Source organism: Anas acuta, chromosome 10 (assembly GCF_963932015.1).
Source record: "Anas acuta chromosome 10, bAnaAcu1.1, whole genome shotgun sequence".
Lineage (NCBI taxonomy): Eukaryota > Metazoa > Chordata > Aves > Anseriformes > Anatidae > Anas > Anas acuta.
This window is the reverse complement of record NC_088988.1, coordinates 17112431-17134026: the sequence shown is the minus strand read 5'-3', so window position 1 is coordinate 17134026 and position 21596 is coordinate 17112431. Positions and strand designations below refer to the sequence as shown.

The 21596-nt window shown below is 36.1% G+C and overlaps 2 long non-coding RNA genes across 4 annotated transcripts in view; one reads left to right on the top strand and one right to left on the bottom strand.

Moving 5' to 3' along the window:
• LOC137862171 (uncharacterized) overlaps window positions 1–21596 on the bottom strand; it is a 235464-nt gene that overhangs the window by 72239 nt on the left and 141629 nt on the right. For all 3 annotated transcript variants that reach the window (XR_011100073.1, XR_011100074.1, XR_011100075.1), the window contains one exon: window positions 18308–18368. This is a non-coding gene — a long non-coding RNA (uncharacterized lncRNA). The remainder of the gene's footprint in view (window positions 1–18307; window positions 18369–21596) is intronic.
• LOC137862172 (uncharacterized) overlaps window positions 1–21596 on the top strand; it is a 29452-nt gene that overhangs the window by 7239 nt on the left and 617 nt on the right. The window lies entirely within an intron of this gene.

Here is a 21596-nt window from a genome sequence, read left to right as displayed (position 1 = left end):
AGTCTGCAGTTTTCAACACTCATGCATAGTTCTCGCTACGCTAATAACTGTATCCAGTAACATTTATACTCTTGGCAAAAAGTCAGCACTGAGCAACATGCTACAGGTACTCAAGCATTTACAGCCCTTTTTAAAGAACTTGCTCTCTAATCTGCAGACCATCCTGATCTGTGACACTTCTAACCTGTTCAGAATTGAACCATTTCTTATGTTTATTCCCTTCACCACTTCACTCATATTGTTTGCCTTTCTGGGTGCACCCAACATTTTAAAACTTTTCCTGCAATCATTTCTTGAGATGACTTCTACAGTAAAATGCTCCATGGTCGCATATTGAATAACACCAGTGCCAGCTACTGCCCTGCAAAGAGGCGGACATGCAAATGTGGTAATATGCAGGGAAAATGGTTAATATTGGCAATGAATCAGATAACTCTTGGCTCTGTCCTTTGAAATAAACTAGTTTTAGTGAATGAATCATTGCATAGTTTTAAAAATTAGTTAACTTCTTTGCTTCCTTTACCTTTGTTTCCATCTTCCCTACTGGAAAGATTGCAGACTTCCTTATTTTCACACAAGGAGGACTACAGCTTTGCATTAAGATCAGATTCAAATATACAAAAATCAGGAAACTTGTAACAGGTAATTTTAAGATTATATCTCACTACCCAGTTACAGAACTATTATGCCTGTTAATGCAGCTACGGCTGGAAAAGGCAACACATTTTCCACTGAAATAGCTCTGTGAAAAAGCATTCACAGAAGTCACACCCCTGAAGTTCTGCTACACCAATTCCAATTGTTTTTACAAAATATTCACTACTTTATAACTTTCACCTGACCAGCCGTATAGATAATACTATGTCAGACTAAATGAGCTAATCTTTGCTGGATAGATTTCATAGCTATACAGCGGATATAGATTATGTGTGAAAGGGGGTGATCTGACATCTAATTAGATTTCATTTTAAGTCTAGATGCAGCAATTATGACTTCTGAATAAAAGTGGTTGTTATTTAGCAGGGTAGCCTAAGCAATGCACATAATTATTATAATTATTATGTACCTAATGATATCTAATAGGAGTCAGCATTGTAAATAAATGCTGTAGACTGTTCAGCAGGGTGGCCTGCACTTCACAGAAAACTAAATAACAAAGGTTAATAAATATGTTTGCAGATGATTGTTTTACAGGAACCCTGGGCAGCACTATCTGTTGGAGATTAGCTACATTAGGACTCAACAGACCAGAAAACATCCAGAATAATAGTCTTGTACCAGCTTATAGAGGCAGTGTATTACAATAGCTAAACCAAATTCCTTCTTCTCTCGGTCCCCAATTTCCCAAGTATAAGCTATACTGCTAATTTTACTATAAGATCACATAGTGGACAAAATTCAACTTCTTTCTTTTGAATGCTACAAATCTGAGAATGTAAAATCAACCAGACAAACAGTTCTTCTGTTTAAAGCTTCTATTTAATCCTGAGACTTCAAGAATATAAAATGGATACTGCCCTTTGAAGTGTAGATTACAATAGCTGCAGATGCTGCCTAACCCCTATTTGCACTGTATTAGCAGAAGAATTGTATTTATGTAATGAAGACAATGTCCATTGCTGATATGGATGACACATTATAGATTTAAAATTGCATGTGTTTGCAAAGTGCATTTCAGAACCTTCAATTTCCAACGCCCATTGTGTTTTCAATTATCTTCCTACCCAGGCAAACTAGGGAGAGACTAATCAAGCATAATGTCTTCACATACTTCCCACTATGCCTTCCTTAGAGAGGTCAAAGGGCACTGTCAGACCACTATTGCAGCTTGCTCTGCCATGGGAAACACTGGTATGATTTACAGTTTATAGCCTCCATCACTAAATGCAGCCATTTGTAACAGTATGCTGAGATACAAAATAATTAAGCATTTTGTTAAAGTTTTCCCACATGACTTTTGTGATAAGTTTAGCATTTTTAAATTACTTTGTTAGTGGCCAGTTAGGTTCCAGAAAACAAAAGACACCAGCCTGTAGTAAATATTCCAGCAATGTATTTAAGGCTCATGTATTGATTTGAGTGTAAATATTTGGTTTTGAATAACACATGTAATACAGGCTACAAACGAGGGGAAAGGGTATGCATCTCTCACATGTTAGTAGATGGGTTATTAACTGAATGCTATCCTAGAATAAAAGGGCATAATCCCAACAGTCACCTAATTGCCTCCTGAACTGGAGGTTTGTAGGTCACCACATAAAAGCTATCCCCAGGAGAACCTTCCATCAGGGTTGAGAATTGGCCACTAACTCACTGTGTGGCTACTGCTCATGTTAAACTATCAGTGCTGTAAGAATGAGCACACTTTTACACTTCACCATCACATACAACAGGCACTGCCATTATCAGGTCACCTAGGGAGGAGAAAATTTATCCAGGATGCTACAAATGACTTCATTTTGCACATCCAAAAGAATGAGAATTCTAGAAAAGCTGAAGAGGAGGATAAGAATAAAAATCTTCCCTAGCTTTAGATGTGCCCCTTCCTCTATTTACTGTTAGTGGAAAGCAGAACAGCTTAGAATTTTTATCCCTCTGTATAGCTACCATATACATCCCATAAATGAATAACTAGAAACATTACAACATGTGTCTCAGCATATGGTCCTTTAAATATGTGCAGCATATACCAATAACAATAATGAAATATGGCCTTTAACCTAAGTTGGGTTTATTAGAATCTACTGAAGGTGCAGCTGTCACAGAGGAAGTAATCGGTCAACTGAACATTATTTTACAACATTCAAAATGGTAGCAATGCTTTCAGAACAAATAAGAAGACTCCTTTCTGGTTCAGCTTTCAATACAGTAATAATGTGAAATTATGAAGTTGATTCAGTGCAGAAAAAGCATAATTTTTTTAATCACAATATTTTTTTAAGCCACAAATGGAATTCATTTGAACAATTCATGAATTAAAGATATGCTTTGAAATTGAGTCCAGGTTCCTAAAACCATATATAATACATCTGTACAGTAAACAAGCATTAATGTAAACTCAATTCTATTTACATTTTGATTGCTCCTTCATATCTATCAATTAATGTATTGTACTCATAAAGCACACCCAACTGACATGAAGAACTTCCACGTACATTTCAGGCTTCCACTCTACAGACTACTTTGCTGGGCAATGCTATGTGTGAAGTTAAGTACTGTGCTAGCTTTATTATCCATCCAAAATTTATCTAATACTCTATCAACCATTTTTCCTTAGGTGAATTCTATGCCTTAAAATATACAGCCTATCAGTGCATTAAAGCAACAAAAAGCAGCCTGTTGCATGCATGTTAACACGTCTCACAAATTACATTTGAAGTCACAAACTGCATTTTTTTCCCCCCACTTATATCAGTAATATTTCTAGCTTGGAGAACTAGTACTTTTCTCATTAAAAACAAAAACAAAACAAATAAACAAACCCCCCTCTCCTTAACATTCCATTGGTTTTAACATGCATTCTTTACAGAGTGGTCCCTTACGCAGTGAATAGAACAACTTAAATGAGGCCAAACCCCACTTCTTTTTATGTACATATGACTTCAATAGTACAATGTAGGTAAGTAAGCTGAGCTAGTGCTAATGTGCTCTTTTATGTATGACTGACCTGAAAAATAGAGCAAAATATGCCAAAAATGATGAATCTGATTAGATAGAGTTGAATATTTGGATGGCTAAATGGAACTCAAAGTAACACTACAAATGCAAAGCTCCTCCCTGTTTCTAAATACACACATAAGCTATAAATGCTATGGAAATAAAATTTCCCCACTCTCTTTCTCTCACTGACCTAAATCAGCACTTTCAGTAATCTGGACCCAGTTTATTGATTACTTTAGCTGCTACAAAGGAGGTGGCTGCTTAGAGTGAAAAAAACCCCACACTCAGAGTGTCAGAGAAGGGGTTTTCAGAATAGGTTGCAGCTTGGTGCTTCAAACTTCTTGAAAGCAAGAAAGATTTATTTAAAAAAAAAAAAAAAGAAAGAAAAAAAAAAAAACACAAAAAAACAGGTTGAGTGTTTGTGTTTTGTTCAGTGTTCAAATCCCTTGATAGTCACCATGTGTCTTTCTTTCCCCTGAAGCTGATGCTGTGAATACAAATGGTTTGTTAGTCATGGCTACACTGGACTATTTAAGCAGATCAGAGGCTAAGCAGAGCAACATCAGCATGAAGGAAGGAATAGAAACTGTTCTGCTTTGAGAAAGACTAATGCCATAAGGAACTCAGCATGCTAAAACAGGGCTGAGACACACATGTAGGAGTACAGCTGACAGAGACAGTGATCACTTGTATGCAAATAGGCTGATGAAAAGCTTTGTGCCATCCCGTGGGTCAGTGCCCACTAGGGCGGATTTCGTGGCGCTGGCCATTGAGCTCTTCAAAGATTCAGCTGAAAAGATCTCTTGCCGTGATCTTTGCTAGCTAAATTTCAAAATCTGTCTCCAGTAGTATCAGTTATACTGGATGACAGACTGCAAATTTGTTTTGGTAATGAGAGCTTGCTCTTATTTATTGCATTTCCCCACCACGAGCCACCTCCTCAAGGAGGAAATCTGGTACACATTGTGGGGAAACTAAATTTGGGAGCTTTTGTCTCAAGGCTTTCTATACATTTGGGAGAGGCTCTCTGTGTCATCAGTCTACCTGTGTAGGTCCTCCCTAGGTGAATAAGCCCAGCTAAGTTGCCTCCGTTTTGCTATATGTTGTTCAGGGTAAATATCACCATTTATTTATAATATGCTAAAATTGAAATACTGTCATTACACCTAGAAAGAAACATTTCCATGAGAAGGAAAGTTTGTCATTACACAAGTGTCAAAATTTACATTTCACCTGCCAGAGATTGCCCCTCTGCCTTGAAAGCACGTGTCTACTCACTCTTTACACAGGAACCTTTACCGTCTCACTGATTCATTCATGGGATTCAAAAACTTCCTTTGCGGTCTCCTAACCCGGTGAAGATGCTAAAGAGCGTGATGACATTTCTGCATCTATACAATCTCTTCTGATTAATAAAAATAAAAATGCAGAATAAGTAAAGATCTAGTGATTGTTATGAAGAAGTTATAAGTGAATGAGTAGCATAGACAATAAATTTGTCTTGATAAATCTGTTTGATAAATCTCCATCAGAAGAAATTATTAAGTCAATTTGGATATGTGTAAATTTATATATTCCAATAGAATTGGGAAATAAATGGATTTTTATGATAAGCCTAGGTTTGGGGAGATTATTTCAATTTGTTAAATAGATACAACCAACTTTTAAAAAAACAGTAATAATTTTTTTAACAACATGTTGATACTATTTATGTCTGTCAATTCTTTGCTGCTATGATTGAGATATATAAACAATTTGCCTCTGAAATAAAAAAAAAATTGTAAATAATAAACATGATAATTAACAAAAAATATACCTTTTTACCCTTGGTATTTATAGTTTAAGGTTATGTGCTCACATGTTACTTCTCTATTTGTTACTTTGTGAAAGTGTTATCATGTATGTACTTGAACAGGAGGTTTTTGGTAACTTACTAAAGAAAAGAAAAAAAAGAAACAGCTCTATTATGCAGAACCTTAGAGAAGGAACCTCTAGTTTTATATAAGGGACTATTTAAGGATGAGGAAAATGAGGAGATTATTTGGTACACAGATGACACTTTAATCTAGCAAAATAACACCTAGTTGGGTAAACAAACTTTTGTCACATGAAAGTGTTTACTGTGTGTATTAGAATAATAATTTACATTTTTACTCAACCCAAAAATGAGGCTAGTTTGAAATCAACTTTTAGATTTGTGGCTTCAAAGCTGTTTCAGGTTCTTATGTTGACAGAGGAAGTTAACACAATGGGAAAAAAATAACTCAAATGCTAGCTATGTATTCTTCACAGGAGGGTTTACTTCTTTGACTGAGCCATACTGACAAACAAGATGTTTAAGCTATTTCCATGGTCAGTAACCTCTAAAATACATTAAAAGTAGCTACAAATATTTAGTATCGACTTTGGTTACTTTCATCATTTGAGGTAGTAGGTTGAAGGTTACTCATTGTACTGTTGCACATTAAGAAAATCCTGACAGTAAATTCAAATACAGAGAAACAGAAATTTGGTGAAAACTTACAAATTAATAAATATTTTCTGATGTATTTATGCTTTTAGTCAGTTGTATACATTAACTGAAGTCCAACAATAGTCTGCTGTGATTGTTCTAATTTATTAGTATAAGAGAGGCTTCAGCACTTCCTTCCCTCTTCAGATGCTTCAGTTCATTAAGGACAGACCTAGCTGACTTTTACCTGTATACTCAGGGCAGTTCCTTCAGTAACTTTGAAAGTTGGAAGTGAATAACACATCCCTTTAACTGCATGGGTGTTTATATCCAAACAGACCATCCCCCAAATGTTTTTACATTTAGGTTTGCCTAATACATGTACTTAACAACAGATCCAAGATAACTTTTTCTGCATGTAAACGTTAAGTATTTTATAACCACTGAAGCTAGTAAATACAGAGCAACAAATCCCTTGTATCTTTCCATTTTTAAGGAATGTATAGACACTTTTCTTCCACAACCCTTAACTTTGCAACAGGAACTTGGCCACCAGTTTTGCTTCTTTGAAAATTTTCTTCAAATCAGGTAACTATTTCAGAAATCAACCAATCTAAAAATCTGCATATCTGCTTTTTAGGATCTCTACTGTTAATTAGAATATAACGGTACTGTTGATGAGGGGCTTTCTTATGCAAATCCCCTTACCTACCTTTTTTTTTTTTTTTTTTTTTTCAGGGAATTATTAATTCCCTCTGAAAATAAAATCTCTGAAATGTCCTCTATAGAGGACTTTTTTTTTTTTTAATCTCCACTGACAGTTGAATAGAGAGAGACTAGATCAGTGTAGACTAGATCACAACTTATTTGAAGCTGAATTTGAGTAGGATGGATTATTAATACACAGTAAAGATGCAGAGCAATCCAATGATGATTACCCATGAGAATGGTCAACCAGACAGAAAATATACACTACAAGTTGGTCTGTGGTCAGCAGGCTGATACATAGAGGACTTTTAAATCCCTTCTAAAGGGAATTAAAAGGTAACCCTTTGTACAAGCTGAGTAGAGCCTGTGGTACATGGAACACCTCAAATAGGAAAGTAACGAGCTACATGATGATGATGATCAGCTGGCCAGATAACTGAACCTCATTCCTGCTGGAGATAGGTGCTTGTTTACCAGACAGTGGAACTTTCTACTCATTCTCAGTGACTAAACACCACAGTATTATTAAAGTGCAGAGCGTGTAGCACTGAACATTTTGAAAACTGAGAGGTTAAATTAACCACCACTCAACATCAGTTAAAAAGGGATATTCATCAGTAATATATTGCATAAATACTTATTATAATCGGCTATCAAAGAACACATCGCTACAGTACTACAGTAGGATGAGTGGCAACTTGGGTTACCCCTCATCACTGTGCCTCTCGTGTGGTGCATCAGACCAGAAATTTATACAAGAGAACTATCTGTGCATCACATACATTATAATCATAATTGTCAGTAAGACTGGGTTTTCATTGTTCACTTTAGCATAATAATAGCAATCTTGGAAGTAATCCAGCTTATGTACAGTCAGTTTAGAAACAGCATCCAATTAAACTCCTTGGAATATGTTGCCTATCAGTTTCTGAGAAATAAGTTAATGCAGACTGATAGGTTAAATTTTTTTTCTTAATTCTTTCATGAACTGTAATTGTACAGTTTATATAAAATGCTGTAATGATATCCCTTGTAACACATCAGTGACCACTAGGCCTAAAATCTTGCAAGAAATTAACTGCTGAAATTAGCATTTCAGTAAGGACATATATCAAAGCACATTAAATTCCACGTGTTCAGGTAAGGTTAAGCAATACTCAGGAAAGAAACATTTTCTAGAAACTGTCATGGATGATGTAGAGTCTCTTGTTCATATTTTGGGTAGGATGATTTTCCCTATGCACCGTGAGGAAATTTTCCTGCAGAAGCAAACACATCCAGATAAGATAAAGGATCATGGTTTTGAATTTCTTCAACCACTACTGGCCCAATTGCTTTCTGTATATTTATCAAGCTGTTAAACCCAGTATCCCAGTCAAATATAAGACAGAGATACTTGCCTTCTATTTGACTAAATTATTTCCATTGTGTTGTAAACTATACCATCAAGGAGCTGTGTTCAGATCTGGGGATGATATAGAAACAATCATCATTCCTGGTAGAGTAAACCCTTCTACTGGTTTTGTATATATGTTGAACATTGACTTACTTCAGCACCAAATACTGTGTGTGTACCTTTAAAGAACAAATTATAAACATTTACAGTGAAGGACCCTCAGTGTCACCAAAGACAAATCCAATGCATGTTTCTCTGCCCTTCCTTATAACAGAACTTTTAATTCAGATTGGCTGAAGCCACTCTGAATAGATTTCATCATATAACTCTTTGTCTGAGAGAAATAAGAGGGTCCTGGACTTATCTGAACACACATAACCCTGGTAAATTTAGTTTATCATAAGCAAAAGGAAGATACTGTGGGAATTACATGTTAAAATACTGACAGCATGTTGCTGATGCACAAAAAATACAGGTGTGGAAGGAGGTCAACATTTGTGTTTAGTTTAGCATGCCACTCATGTCAATCCAAGCCTTATCATGCCCCTTCCAATCAACACAGCATTCAGTAAAGCTCTTGGAAAGAAAAGGAGTTTACACAGATTAATAGAAATGTAGGAGGCTGGAAAAAAAAGCTAAAGTAACAGGTAAAAAGCTAAAGGAAAAGAAAGCTAAAGTAACAAGTGGCAATTTTACCAGTTTTAGTGGTTTCTTAATATATATACATGTATATATATTTACCATAATAAGAGGTAAAACAGCACAGGCAAAAACGTATATGTAAGGGGACAATATATTTACTATTAAAACAGGATCACTCTAAACAGGATCACTGCAAAAGTTACAGCTATTGCTTTCCTACACAAGGACAGGAAAAGTCACAGCTAAATAATTTGCATATAAGCCTGTAAAATTGCATGCCTGTATCTGTCTAAAAAACTTAAGTGGTCATTTGTGCAAATGCTTGCTGTGGTTCCACAGGTTAGTGAAGTGACTGTAAGATAAGTATTTACTATAGTCTGTGTGGTTCAGAGTAGATCAAAGTGGTAGGGAAAACTATAAGGAGAAGGAAAATAAAAAATATTTAAGCTAAGAATTTGGTTCTGAGCATACAGGAAATGAATCATTAATGCTGAAAAATCATAATTTCATCCTCAATCATGGTATGCTCTCAGAGATGGAAAAAAAACAACTCTCAGTATACCATCAAAAAGGTTTATTAGAGATCCCAGTTTCCAAAGAAATATGCAATAGGGAAAGAAATAGGGAGAGAAGACAAAACCCAGGAGTATAACAATTTATTACACACAGTTCCTCAACAAAAGCAGACTGCAGTTTTAGATAAGTCAACTAGATAGACTAAGGCACAGTTCCATGAGGATTTAAAGTACCATTCATTCAAATAGACTTAGCACACAGCTGTCTGGAACACTGTGAATTAAATATTTTTTAAGCTAGCATCCACAGACAGTCGTAACCTGTGGCATTAGGCATTTTAAGAAAGAGAAGACAGCTTCACTGTCCAGACAGGTAATGGAATTTAGAAACAAAATAGACAGTTAATCAACATGCAGAAAATAATGGTATGTACACATATGCAAGTGAATGTAAATCCTTGAATCTATTAATATGCTCCCCTCCCTCCTACGTAGAACTATCTTGTCCACCTGCACACCACGTGGCTCTGGCTCTTTAGCAAACAGTGGGTCCTGCTCTATCCACTGACTTCATTTCATGGTCACATATTTATATAGCAACAACATGTGACAGATGATAGATTGAGATCAAGACAGAAGAGGAAGATAACATCAGAGTTTGCCCATTCATGCAGCTGCAGACCACCTTTCATTTTTCCCAGAAGTTTGCCCTTACAGCACTAACACATGAGAAGTAAGCAATGCAGCACTGCCAACAGCCTGCAAATTCCACTTCCCACTACACAACTAGCCACTTCTAAATAATAATAAAAAAAAATGACCTTGAAAGTATGAGCAACCATGGCAAATCTAAACAACTATCTGAGCATGTCTTCAGTTTTCACTTTCAGGTGTTTTTCTTTGTTGTTTTCTTGTTTTGTTTTTTAAACTTCCTGTCTTTCCATCTACTCATGCACTCCCTCACTCAAACAAGAAAATTTGCAAGCTTGAATTTAATCCAACAGGCAAATGCAGCTGTTTTTGTTTTAATGGTGCTTTTGTTGTTGTTGTTTTGGTTTGGTTTTGACCAGGCAATATTTTTGGAATATATTTTCAATATTTTTGAAATCATTTGATCTTTTCAATTTTAAATAACATTTTATTTGAAACCTTAGTTATATCCCATCATAATTAAAAAGCCTGATTAGAAAAAAAAAAAATCAACTAAGCAAACCCAATGATTCACAGACAGGTTAAATCACAGATCTTATAAAGTTGATTACTCTGATGTATTGCCATGTTATATAAATACTTGTGGTAACTCTAAATGAGCTGCCACCTCTAGGCTGCAAGTTTGTATTCAGCAACGCTAGCTCAAACATCAGAAAACTCAAACTGAGTGTAACAAAAATATACTGTCATCTTGCTACTCTGCTTTTGACTGCAAAAGTGGGATATTCCAAGCTTGATATACTCCATATTTTCTCATGTGTTTTCCTGTTGCGTCAAAACATTGCCCAAAACTTTTATGCTAGTCTTCTATCAGGAATTTTGTTTAATTTCCATTAAGTGACCAATTCGTCAGATGGTATATTTCACCAGCTGATGAACAGCCACTGCATTAAAAAAAATCCATATTTTTAATGACTCCCTTGCTGTCCTCCATGTTTGTGTATATGTCATGACATACAGCTTTCTACCATCTGCACCTCTCCCCTCACACACACAGTATTATAAATTGCTTGGCTGTGAGGTATCTTGACACATGATATAACAGCAGGGCTTGGGGGGAAGTGTAAGTGCTGATCATTAGATTATTGCTGAAGTATTCTCTCCTTTCCTCCCCTTCTCCCTGTGTTCCCCGGAGACCCAGGTGTTAATAAAATCAAACAAAATGAAAATGGGTAAATTATTGCAAGCTATGAACACCTACATTGTACCACGCCTCACTAGTTTCCAATACTACCTCACTCTTGAGACAACCAAAGAAAGAGATGCAATTTCACCCTATAGACTGGGTGGTATAAGGAAAGGACAAAAGAGACATGATATTGCAATCCAAAGGTCAGTGACCCACTCCCTTTTATAATTATAGCATTTCATTTATATCCTACCCATCTATCTTTGGATGGCTTATAGTAAATTCGTAGTTAAAAAAAAAAAAAGCAATTCTAAAAAGTCTTCAATAACTAATAACAGAGTTTTAAAACTGGACCATCATTTAAGGAGATGAGCACATGTACTGGCTTGTAATATTTTGTAAAAATAATTTAAAAAGCAGCTCTATACAAAGAGGTCAGATCTAGAGATCTAGATCTGTCTTGCTGCTGTAGTTTATGAATCCTGAAAATAGATTTAATCCTTGTTCTAAACACCAAATATATTTTTAAGATCTTCTAGGTTCTGAACCATTATTGAGTGCAATATACATCCAACTGAATTTTCCACGATGCCCTTTATACATATCTAAAATGTAAGCAGTACATTTTTGTGCAGCATTCCTTATTTTCCATGAGGAAACTTCAACTGCATTCTCCCAAGAAAGTTTCACACAGTAACAAAAACTATGTAAGAACATTAATATTCAGCTTTTTGCTAACATATGTCAGCAACCTATACTGGGATTTGGTGCTTGGGTTTGGTCCCTCTCTAGGTACCAGCATAAAGCTCGATCTAGTAAACTATGTAAAGTCTTAATAGCTCTTAATGGTTGCAACAACAACAACAAACAAACAAAAACAATTCACAAAAACCCACAGATCAAGTATAATGAGGAGATAGTTCTAGTCTTGGCTTTTCACATATGGCACTTGAGAACATAAAGGACCTGGCCCACTTTTAATAATGAACGGAAGACAACATTTTCACAGCCTGGTAACCTTTGCTACTCGAGCAGTGTCATTCTGCTCTTTGGATTATCACCTACTGAACAATGTGCTACATGTAATAGGAAAAAATCCCAAACCTGTAGAACTAGTCAAAGAATAGCTCAACCTACATCCACCACCAGTATATAGAGCAAGGCCAAGGACATACCAGGCTCACGCTCTCCAGCATAGCAACGTATCACACTTTGACGCAAGACATTAAAGTGCTTTATACTATACAACTTTGTAAGAAACCAAAAGGGAAATGACTCTCTCTAAAGTAAGGGCTAGCTGAACAGAACAAATCAGGTGCTACCTGTTAAGAGCACTGGAAAACTAACTACTAAGGCTAGATATTTCAAAAAAACTCTGACCCCCTACAATCGCTGGCAGGTGGTTGAAGGTCATGCCCATGTTTCATTTACAGTCTAAACATTAATGGAACTTTGAATTCAAGACTACAGATACAGCTGCTTAGAAAAATAGTGATACCTTTCCCCCTTGCAAAGATGTCTATGCTTATTGCAACCAGACCATAGCAGTTAATATTTATAATGAGAATGAGTGAAAGAAGGATGCTCATAGCAGAAGGGGACAATGAAAACAAAAGAATGTATAGAGATGCCAGTGGGATTGAATCAATGGCACATAAGACATACATGCAGTAGGCACATGGAAGTGAGAAAAGGACAGGACAACAGCATATACGTAAGTGCCTATACATACAGGCACAGAAATACCTGTGTTTTGTTTCACGTGCAGTCCAGGAAAAGTCAACGGAGACTTGTACCAAGTGCGTTTACCACCACCGATGTAGTGGTTTTGCTTGTTTTGACTATTACAGACTCGGGTATCTGAGACATTTCTGATTTTAGATATCAAAATAACAGTTGCTGTCACAGGCTAATTTCTTCAGTGTTAAGTACTATGTATATTATAGGTTTCAAGCATGCATACGTTGCATATTTCTGGATTTATATCTTACACGAATATGACTGTAATAAAAAATGGACAAAAGAGAGCACTCCGGAAAGAGCTTGTCAACTGTATTTTCAGGTGAAAAAAAATGAAACATAGGCGGTTTTGATCTCCAGAATGTGAAGTGTATGAAGTACAACAATTAAAACAGAAGGGTAGATACTCTGATCTCATTAAAATTTCTTTTGAAGATGAAAGTCATTAGATTTCAATGAGAACTTGGAGAAGAAGCTCACATTGACGTGAAAATATTTAACCTGTAGTCTACAGTGCTTCAAGCAATTGATAGTATGATAAATAATTGCTTGGCTGTAGGAACCACATAGAAGGGGGAAAAAAAAAAAGGATTACCCTAATCAAATACAGTCAGTGCAGAGTTGCCTGTCTCTGTGCTCCACATTTCATTCTGAATTGTTCAGAAGTTTGCAGTTACAAAAACGGAAATCCTGAGTTCTTAAAGAGGAAATTGTAAAGGATTTCTTTTCCTGCCACCTCCAAGAAAACTTTGATAATATTCAGGGTCAGTTCCTCAGCTGGCATGATCAGCATAGCTAAGTTGAAGCCAGTGGATCATTGCCAATTTATAACAGCTGAACGTCTGGTTTTACTACAGGGACAGCCCTATTTTACAACTTTTTCCTCCATGTCCCTACCTGCTTTATTTATTTTAGTAAAGACATTAATAGCCAAATACAGTATTGTCAGAGGAGAAGGTGTCTTTTCCTCTTCTTCAAGGCACAGTTCTTGTTTTTTGTTGTGAGTTGAAATAGTGATTAATTCTCACTCAATATTTTAGTATCAATGCAAAGTGCAAGCTAGGACTGCGCAGGACTTTAATATAGAGGTATTTTTACACTAAATATTAAGTGTAAAATATATTATTTAATATAAAATATATAATATAGGTATTATTTTACATTATATATTATTATAAAGGGGAGCTCACCTCACTCAGTGCTCAACACTGAAAAAAGCTAAATAATGATTTTAACACAGGCCTTAAGTAAATATAGTAGATCCTCCAGAAAAGGCAGAGCAAACTTTTGTTAGACCACAGTAAAACAGTAATATAAATAGTGCTATGCAGTTAGTTCACTGTAAAGAAATGGATAGGGGCAGAAAAAGGATGACACACAAATAAGGTTCCATACTGTAAGTCAATGGCAAAACCAGGATGGCTCTTACACATTATCCCACTGGACATGCAGCCCCCATGCAGTCAGGAAGGAAAAACACCTGTGTGTCCTTGCTCACAAGAGAAGGGTGCTTTTACATAACAATATTAAAGGCTGTGGAAAAAAAAAAAAAACTACTCAGCATTTCCTCTTCTATCTCTGTTTGAACCCCCTAAATGCTCAGATCATAAATATACAGTGCTTAGCAATGCTCTACCAAGCCCTCTTTGCATCCTGGGCAGCATGATCCTAAATAAAACATCCCTACAGATGAAGATTCTGACTTCTCTTTAGCATGTAGGCACTTAGCATATGAGTCAGTGGATAAAATCCATATGGCTCTCTGCACAGTCCAAGAGATTGTCTGGAGGATTATGTAGGCAGCAGTTTTCTTTTCATTAAAAGAACAAGTAACCCAAATTTCACAGTTCTCTAATCCTGGACAGTGTTTGCTTTACCCCAGAATTCTTTCTTCTGAAAAGAAAGATAAAACCCTTATACTTTAACTACAAGTTTGAGAACACTCCTGATGCCAACAAGCAGGTTGCCTCAGTGGCCCACTCCAAATCACAGGGTCCTTGGAGCCCTCCCAAGTGCACGTTCCCCCCCAACCACGCAGACCTCCCAAGTGCACATTTCCCCCAGCATAGCCTTCCTGGCACACAAGCAACTGACCTCTCCTCAAACACTTTCCTCCATGTCTACACTGTGCCTAGATCCCAAGCTGCAAGCAGCAATCTCTTCTATTCTGATAAAGGTAAAAAAAAAAACGTTTGGCTGTTCCTCCAGCCAAACAACTGCTCTCCTATTTCACAGCTTTCCCTTGTTAAGGTAATGAGCTGTACAACTCGCAGGTGCATGCAGGGGCACAACTCCCAGCATCTCCTTACTGCTTTCCTGCCAGTACTGGTAGGGAATTGGTTCCACCACAGTTGTATAAAAATAGAAAAACAAATTCTGAAAAGAAGTCATTTAGGAAGGAAAAACCCAAACCTATATATCCTGCATATATTAAAAAAGACAGTACTTTTCTTCCATTTCTCCCCTATCAGGAAAATGCTCTAGGGAAAGCAACTGATTTTGAAAAGCCTTTCGATCTTGACAATAATATTTTTTTGCCTTCTTTGACAAATACGAGTTCAGACAATATATTTCTGACCAGCTTGAGCTGCATAAGCAGGCTTTCATAGGGCCTCAGGATAGCCAGAAAACTTGATGGTGAGTGAAACTCTTAACATGCAGCAATGGTTTCCTTCTGACTAGAAACAAACATCAAGTGTGTACTGCTAGACCACTATCCACTCACCTCTGAAATGACAGATAAAGGATAAAGATGTACTAATCTTCAACAAAATATATGAATAAAGACTCAACTACTTTTAGCTAAATTAGCCCTAATATATTCTTTCACAATCTCCCAAGAGAATATGACTTTAGAGCTGGAGATGAAGGACAACAGAAGAGACGTGAGATGACGACACAGAAGTCATGGGGCAGCCATAAAGAAATAAACCGAGTCAAAATGTAGACCTGTGGGAACCTGGCAGAGAGGCCATACAGACTGAGCTAATGCCATTACACAGGAAATGGGAAATGTGGCTGGTCTCCTTCAATCAACTTTTACAATCTTCCAGACAGCTTCAAGGACAAACATATGTACATATATATGTTCAATTCCTGGCATTGGCAAGGTTTGCTGCAAGAGAAAAATTTAAAAGCCACATTTACCCTTTAGGTAAGTGGACAAATTCCACTAAAATTTTGGTACTTGCAAATAAATTTGAAATTCAGTCTTTTGGATTTGCAACTGAGGCATGTTTTCCCCGATAGTGTCCTGTCAGTAGCGCGGTGTTACAATGATGTACTGACTATAATAGAGGAGAATTTTTTAGCTGTGTATTACATAGTTTTTCAAATTGCAGTAGATGAAAAGGAATGATTTGAGCTATGAACAAAACTTGATAATTAGAGCTTGACGGAAAAGACTTTGTATTTACATTAGGATGAAACTTTTGGAAGAGATGATGAGGAATGACCTTAATAACTACTCAGATGTGGCAACATCCCAACAATTTGCTCTCAGCTGGTAATGGAAGAAGCCAAAGGTAATTTTCTTGCTCAGTAATACAGACTAAAAGTTTGGACTTCCATTGCTGATATAACAAATATGTGCCTGGACCATCTTGGAACAGTCAAGTTGGGAAAATCTATCTCAATATTCCTTTTTAGACCTTTTGCAGAATATGTGAAGATTTTTTTTTGTTTGTTTGTTTTTACAAATCATTTGCAAGGGAAGGAGAAACCGAAGTTAAAACATGGTAAATGCCCATGATGCATCATCTGGGAACATACTCTGTTAACCGGTGCAGAAAACTAAAACACTGTAACCTTTTTGAAAAATCCACATCTAGTTATCTACCTCAGATTTCAGTGTAGGCACTAACTACTGAGCTGCTGTTGTATACTCTGTTGAAAAGGGGGTCTTTAGCTGTCCATTTTGCTGGAAAATCCACCTTTAGCGAAACTGAAAAAATTTGACAGAAGCCAATATTGCTGGAAGATTCCCCATCTGCTTCATTGTGAGTGGTTGTCTTGTACAGAAATAGAAAGTTATTTTGCTATGTAGAACTGCTGAAAAAATATGGTGCAAGTGATATTTTGTTGCAACTGCATCTGTGACTGTTCTATAGTAAGAATAGTAAAGACAAGACTATGAGAGTGAGCCACTATCATAAAGCTTTGTCCCAGCCACTGGTAGAACTTCCATATGAACAATGAATTTTGCAAACACTGATTAAAAAGAAAAAATGTTTCATTAACATTAACAAAATCTCCCCGAAAATTCAGCAGAAAACTGACTTTTGTTATTCTGCAGAGTTTAAAGACCTCTGTTGTTACTGTAGGTAATCCAATCAACGTGAACACTTTCCTGAATATATTCTAAAAATATCACCCAAATATTTGAGATGAAGGAATTAAAAAAAAGGCTAAAAACATTAAGGGAAACATACATTCAAATAAATCCCTCCAGTACATTACTGAACAGCCACCACTCTAAAGACCAAACATTTTAGATCACTATCACAAAATAAAGGTATTCCTTTGTTAGTTTGTTACTGTATATCCCTATAATCAGGCTATATCCAGGACTAAATCTGCAAACAAAAATTAGACATGCTGTAGTATTTGATATTTAGGAAATCCTTTTGCCCTTGTAGTATTTGTCATTCTGTTATGTTAAATTTAGCTGGTCAAATTCTGCTCTTACTTGAACTTCACATCTGTCAACAGAGAGTGTACAAGGCATACATCAAGGCAGTATTTAGCTCAGCTTAGAGAGAGATGTGGTATTTGAAATACATTTTATCTTTTGAAAGCCATATATTTTACCAATAATAAATGTTGAAACAAGGTTCCCCAGGGTCATGCAATTTGTGTTTTTCCTACTCAGCTAAAGACGATTGTAAGGAGCTGAAATAAAGAGAAATATTGTCATTTGGCTATAACAGTGTAATGTGCTTGATATCGTTCCTCTGACACTTTGGACACTTTGTTTAACAAGGAAATCAACAAAAACAGACTAGCTGCTGAGTACTTCCAGGTTGAGAGTTTGTGACAATACTGGATTGTCACCTTGAAGGCTGTGCTATGTGTGCCACCAAGCTGACAGAAATTCACTCTCTGCAGCACAGGCAGAGAACTGGCTGTGTGGTGAATGGTAGACCTTTAGCAGCTAGTAAAAGAGCAGCACTTCAGGCAGTTGCTGCAGACAACAGCTGCAGACATCAAAGAATAAAAAAGGAAGGGAGAAAGACTAGGTAGAAAAGGAATTTAATCTGCATTATTTTTTATGAAGTAGATATGTTACTTTTTTAGTGATATAAACATACTATCAGTTTGCATAACTTTAAAAAACTAATATTAAAGATACTTACAAATATTACTCCTGGAGCAATAATTCCTCAAGGATCCTACTGGAGTCCCAAATGGTGAGTCCTATTAAAAATACTGCATTTTATTAAAAAAAAACATGCTTTGAAAATCTCAGGTAAAATTTTCAAGTGATTTTGCTCAGTCAAGTGGAAATCACCAAAGCAAGTAAACATACTGGGCAGTATTTACTGTCACTACAGTGTTCTAAATTTCTTATACCATGTACATGGAAACAGAAATCACAGATGCTCAGAGTCCCTAGAGTGAGAGAAGTCATCTATTAAGGTGACTAAATTTCTTCTCTTACCCTTTGCAGAGGTGACCAAAACTGAAGATGTATTTGTAAAATATTCTAGTTTGTGCCTATAAGCATATACACTGCATATATTTTGGAGTGGCACAAAAGTAGTAGTTGCTTTTGGCATTTTAGCAGAGGACAACTTATTAATGATGTAATAACTTGTAGTAAGCACTTTCATCAGCTGTTACATTGAAAGATGTAATTGCTGTAGGTTATCAGATTAGTGCTGAAATTCAGTTTTAAATGGTCAATAAATGAGTAAGCAATGAAAGAACTGTACATACTGCCCAAATTGTAAACACAAAATAGACCACAATTAAACACAAAAGACCAAAATTAGGTCTTTTCAATTGGATGACTGTATACATTATGTAGAGAAATTCCAATTGTTTATATCTGAAACTCTTAAAAACATAATTTCAAATTTCTCTGCAATTCTTCAAAAAAATCCAGTACACACACACACACAAAGGTGGGAACAAAAGAACTAGCTTCATCTCAACCTCTTGGTCCCATTGTCTGTAACCAAACTTTTTGTAGTTTTTGCTCAATTTATTTGACATCAAATGTTAACCTGCTGTGGCACTTTACTGTCATATTTGTTTACTAGTGGGGGTAATTTGATTTATTTCAAGTCTTATAACGTGGAGACAGATATTCTTCACAGATATTTTAGTTCAAATGGTTATCCACATAGCTAGTTATGTGTTCACTTAAACCACAGGTACTAGCATACCTGAATTTGCTATGATCTTGCTTGACAATTTTTCTGTTTACTTTTGTTTTACACAGACATTGTCTTGCATCAAGCAAAGCAACTAAGTGGGTGTTTGAGCAGGTAATAATCCCATTGATGCCAACATAATTGTTCCTATACACAAAGTTAGGGATACTATACTTCAGTCTTCTGAAGATGTTCAACAGCTCATAGGTTTAACAGCGTTCATTTTGGTGTCTCAAAAACCATCAGTTGAAATATCAAGATTTAAATTAGAAAATACATTTCATACATGAAAATATTAGAATAATTATACCAGCTATGAGACTGAAACATACAGGCATACAGAATTATATTCAATGTCAGATTGAAAGATTCCATCAGAAAATGTCAGAAGGTATATACAAAGACTTGTTTCTCTGTTGAATTCCCACAAAAGACTCAACTAAAAATACTACATCCTGTAGTGGTTTTTTTTTTCAGAATGTACTTTTGCATTTTTAACTAATTCAAATTTTTCATAGTTGTACTTTCCATTCAGCCATCCAATATAGTATAATATACATATTATTTCATAAGAGACAGCTTCTGTAACTACCTTTAGGCTTTGGGACTTGAATTGACAATGGTTTTGATTTATTAGATGATAAACCTTTTTTTTTTTTTCTTTTTAAAAAGGGAACAGTAAATAACCAATCCAATATGAAAAATGCTAAATAGCTCTTTTGAAATTTTAATGAATACTGGTTATAGTTATGATATCACCAACTGCAGAATCTTCTTTGTGATGATATTTTACCTGTAGATGTGGAATGTACAGAAATGTAGCCTGCATATGTATGTGTATTTCTGTGTTGGTCTGCTGGAACACAGCAATTTGGATTGGGTGAAGCTAGCGTGTTAAAGTTGGATTCAGAAACATAAAAGAGATTATTTTGCAATATTTGGGGCTCATAAATTTTAATTGAATATTCAATAACATATTTGCTGTTAAATGTAATTCAAAGGTCTCCCTGTCTTTTTTCATATTGGTAAATCTTTAATTATTTCAGACCTCTTGCTGGTTTGGGCTTCCCAACTCTCAAATCATCACTGAAGAAACCTTGCTCCAAAGCTTAACTCCAGCCAGTCCTCAATTCCCACCTCCAACAGCATTTTCTGCCCATGTTTATGCTATATGGCAATTCTTGATGTCAGTGGTGTAGTCCAGATAGAGCTAGGACTGACAGGACCATGCACCTTGATCCTTGCGTTCAGACATCTACCTCTGGCTTAGTATTCAGCTCAACTCCTAAGCCATCAAGCCTTCAGAATTACTCCACTGTTTTCTCTAAATGCCTACAGGGTCCGTCTCATGCAATCTGCTATTGAGCAAACTCTGCTCCATCAGCCTGTATTCTATAGGCTATGATCAAGGCTTGCAGAGCTCAGAAGCTCTTTTCTCCCTGACTGATTTACCCACACCACTTTTCCAGACTTGCCATTCCTCAGAACTGTGCCTGGCTTTGCTATCACTAACCCAGCATTACCAGAATGCAGTTAAGTGTTTATCACTTAAAACTTTAAGTGTTAATTGCTTAGTAATGAAAACTTTAATTGCAAGGAGATTAAACTTCTAACTGCTAAGTGGCTGGCAGAGTTCCATCCCATAACAACCAAGACTCACCAACAGAATATTTTTTAAATGCCCTTTCTGTGGAATAAACCTTATATCCAAGTGTGTGAAGGCCGAGATGCAATATGGTTAAGTATTTTCAGGACTAAGAAAAAATATGCCTGAATTATCAAGACATATTAAACAAGCAATGGCTAATTTGGGATTAAATAAAATCTCAGTGTTCAATTTAGAAATGTCTAAATTACAAAAAGAAAATAAGAAAATTCCTCCCCTACCTTTATTTGACTTGCATGTGTCCTCAGGTAAATTGATCCCTCCAAAAATGCATACCCTGAGAAAGACATTCAGGTCATCCTGACCTGGTCTTAAGGATGGAGATTCTGTTGTGTTCTCAAATGGATAGATTCACTATTGATTGCCAGAACTAATGTGTAACCTGAGAAACCTTTCTTGCCTTCAGAAAAAGTATTCTGATCTTAATTTTCACAATTTCGTAAGAAATAGTGCCAGAAATGAAGCATCTAATTCTGTGTAGATTATATATTCTGCTTTTTTTTTTTTTTTTTTTTTTACCGTGGGTGCTGATGGAGCTAAGTAGCGATGTTTAATGCAATGTTACTTGTGAGACAAATAAGGGCTTACACTGGATAATGA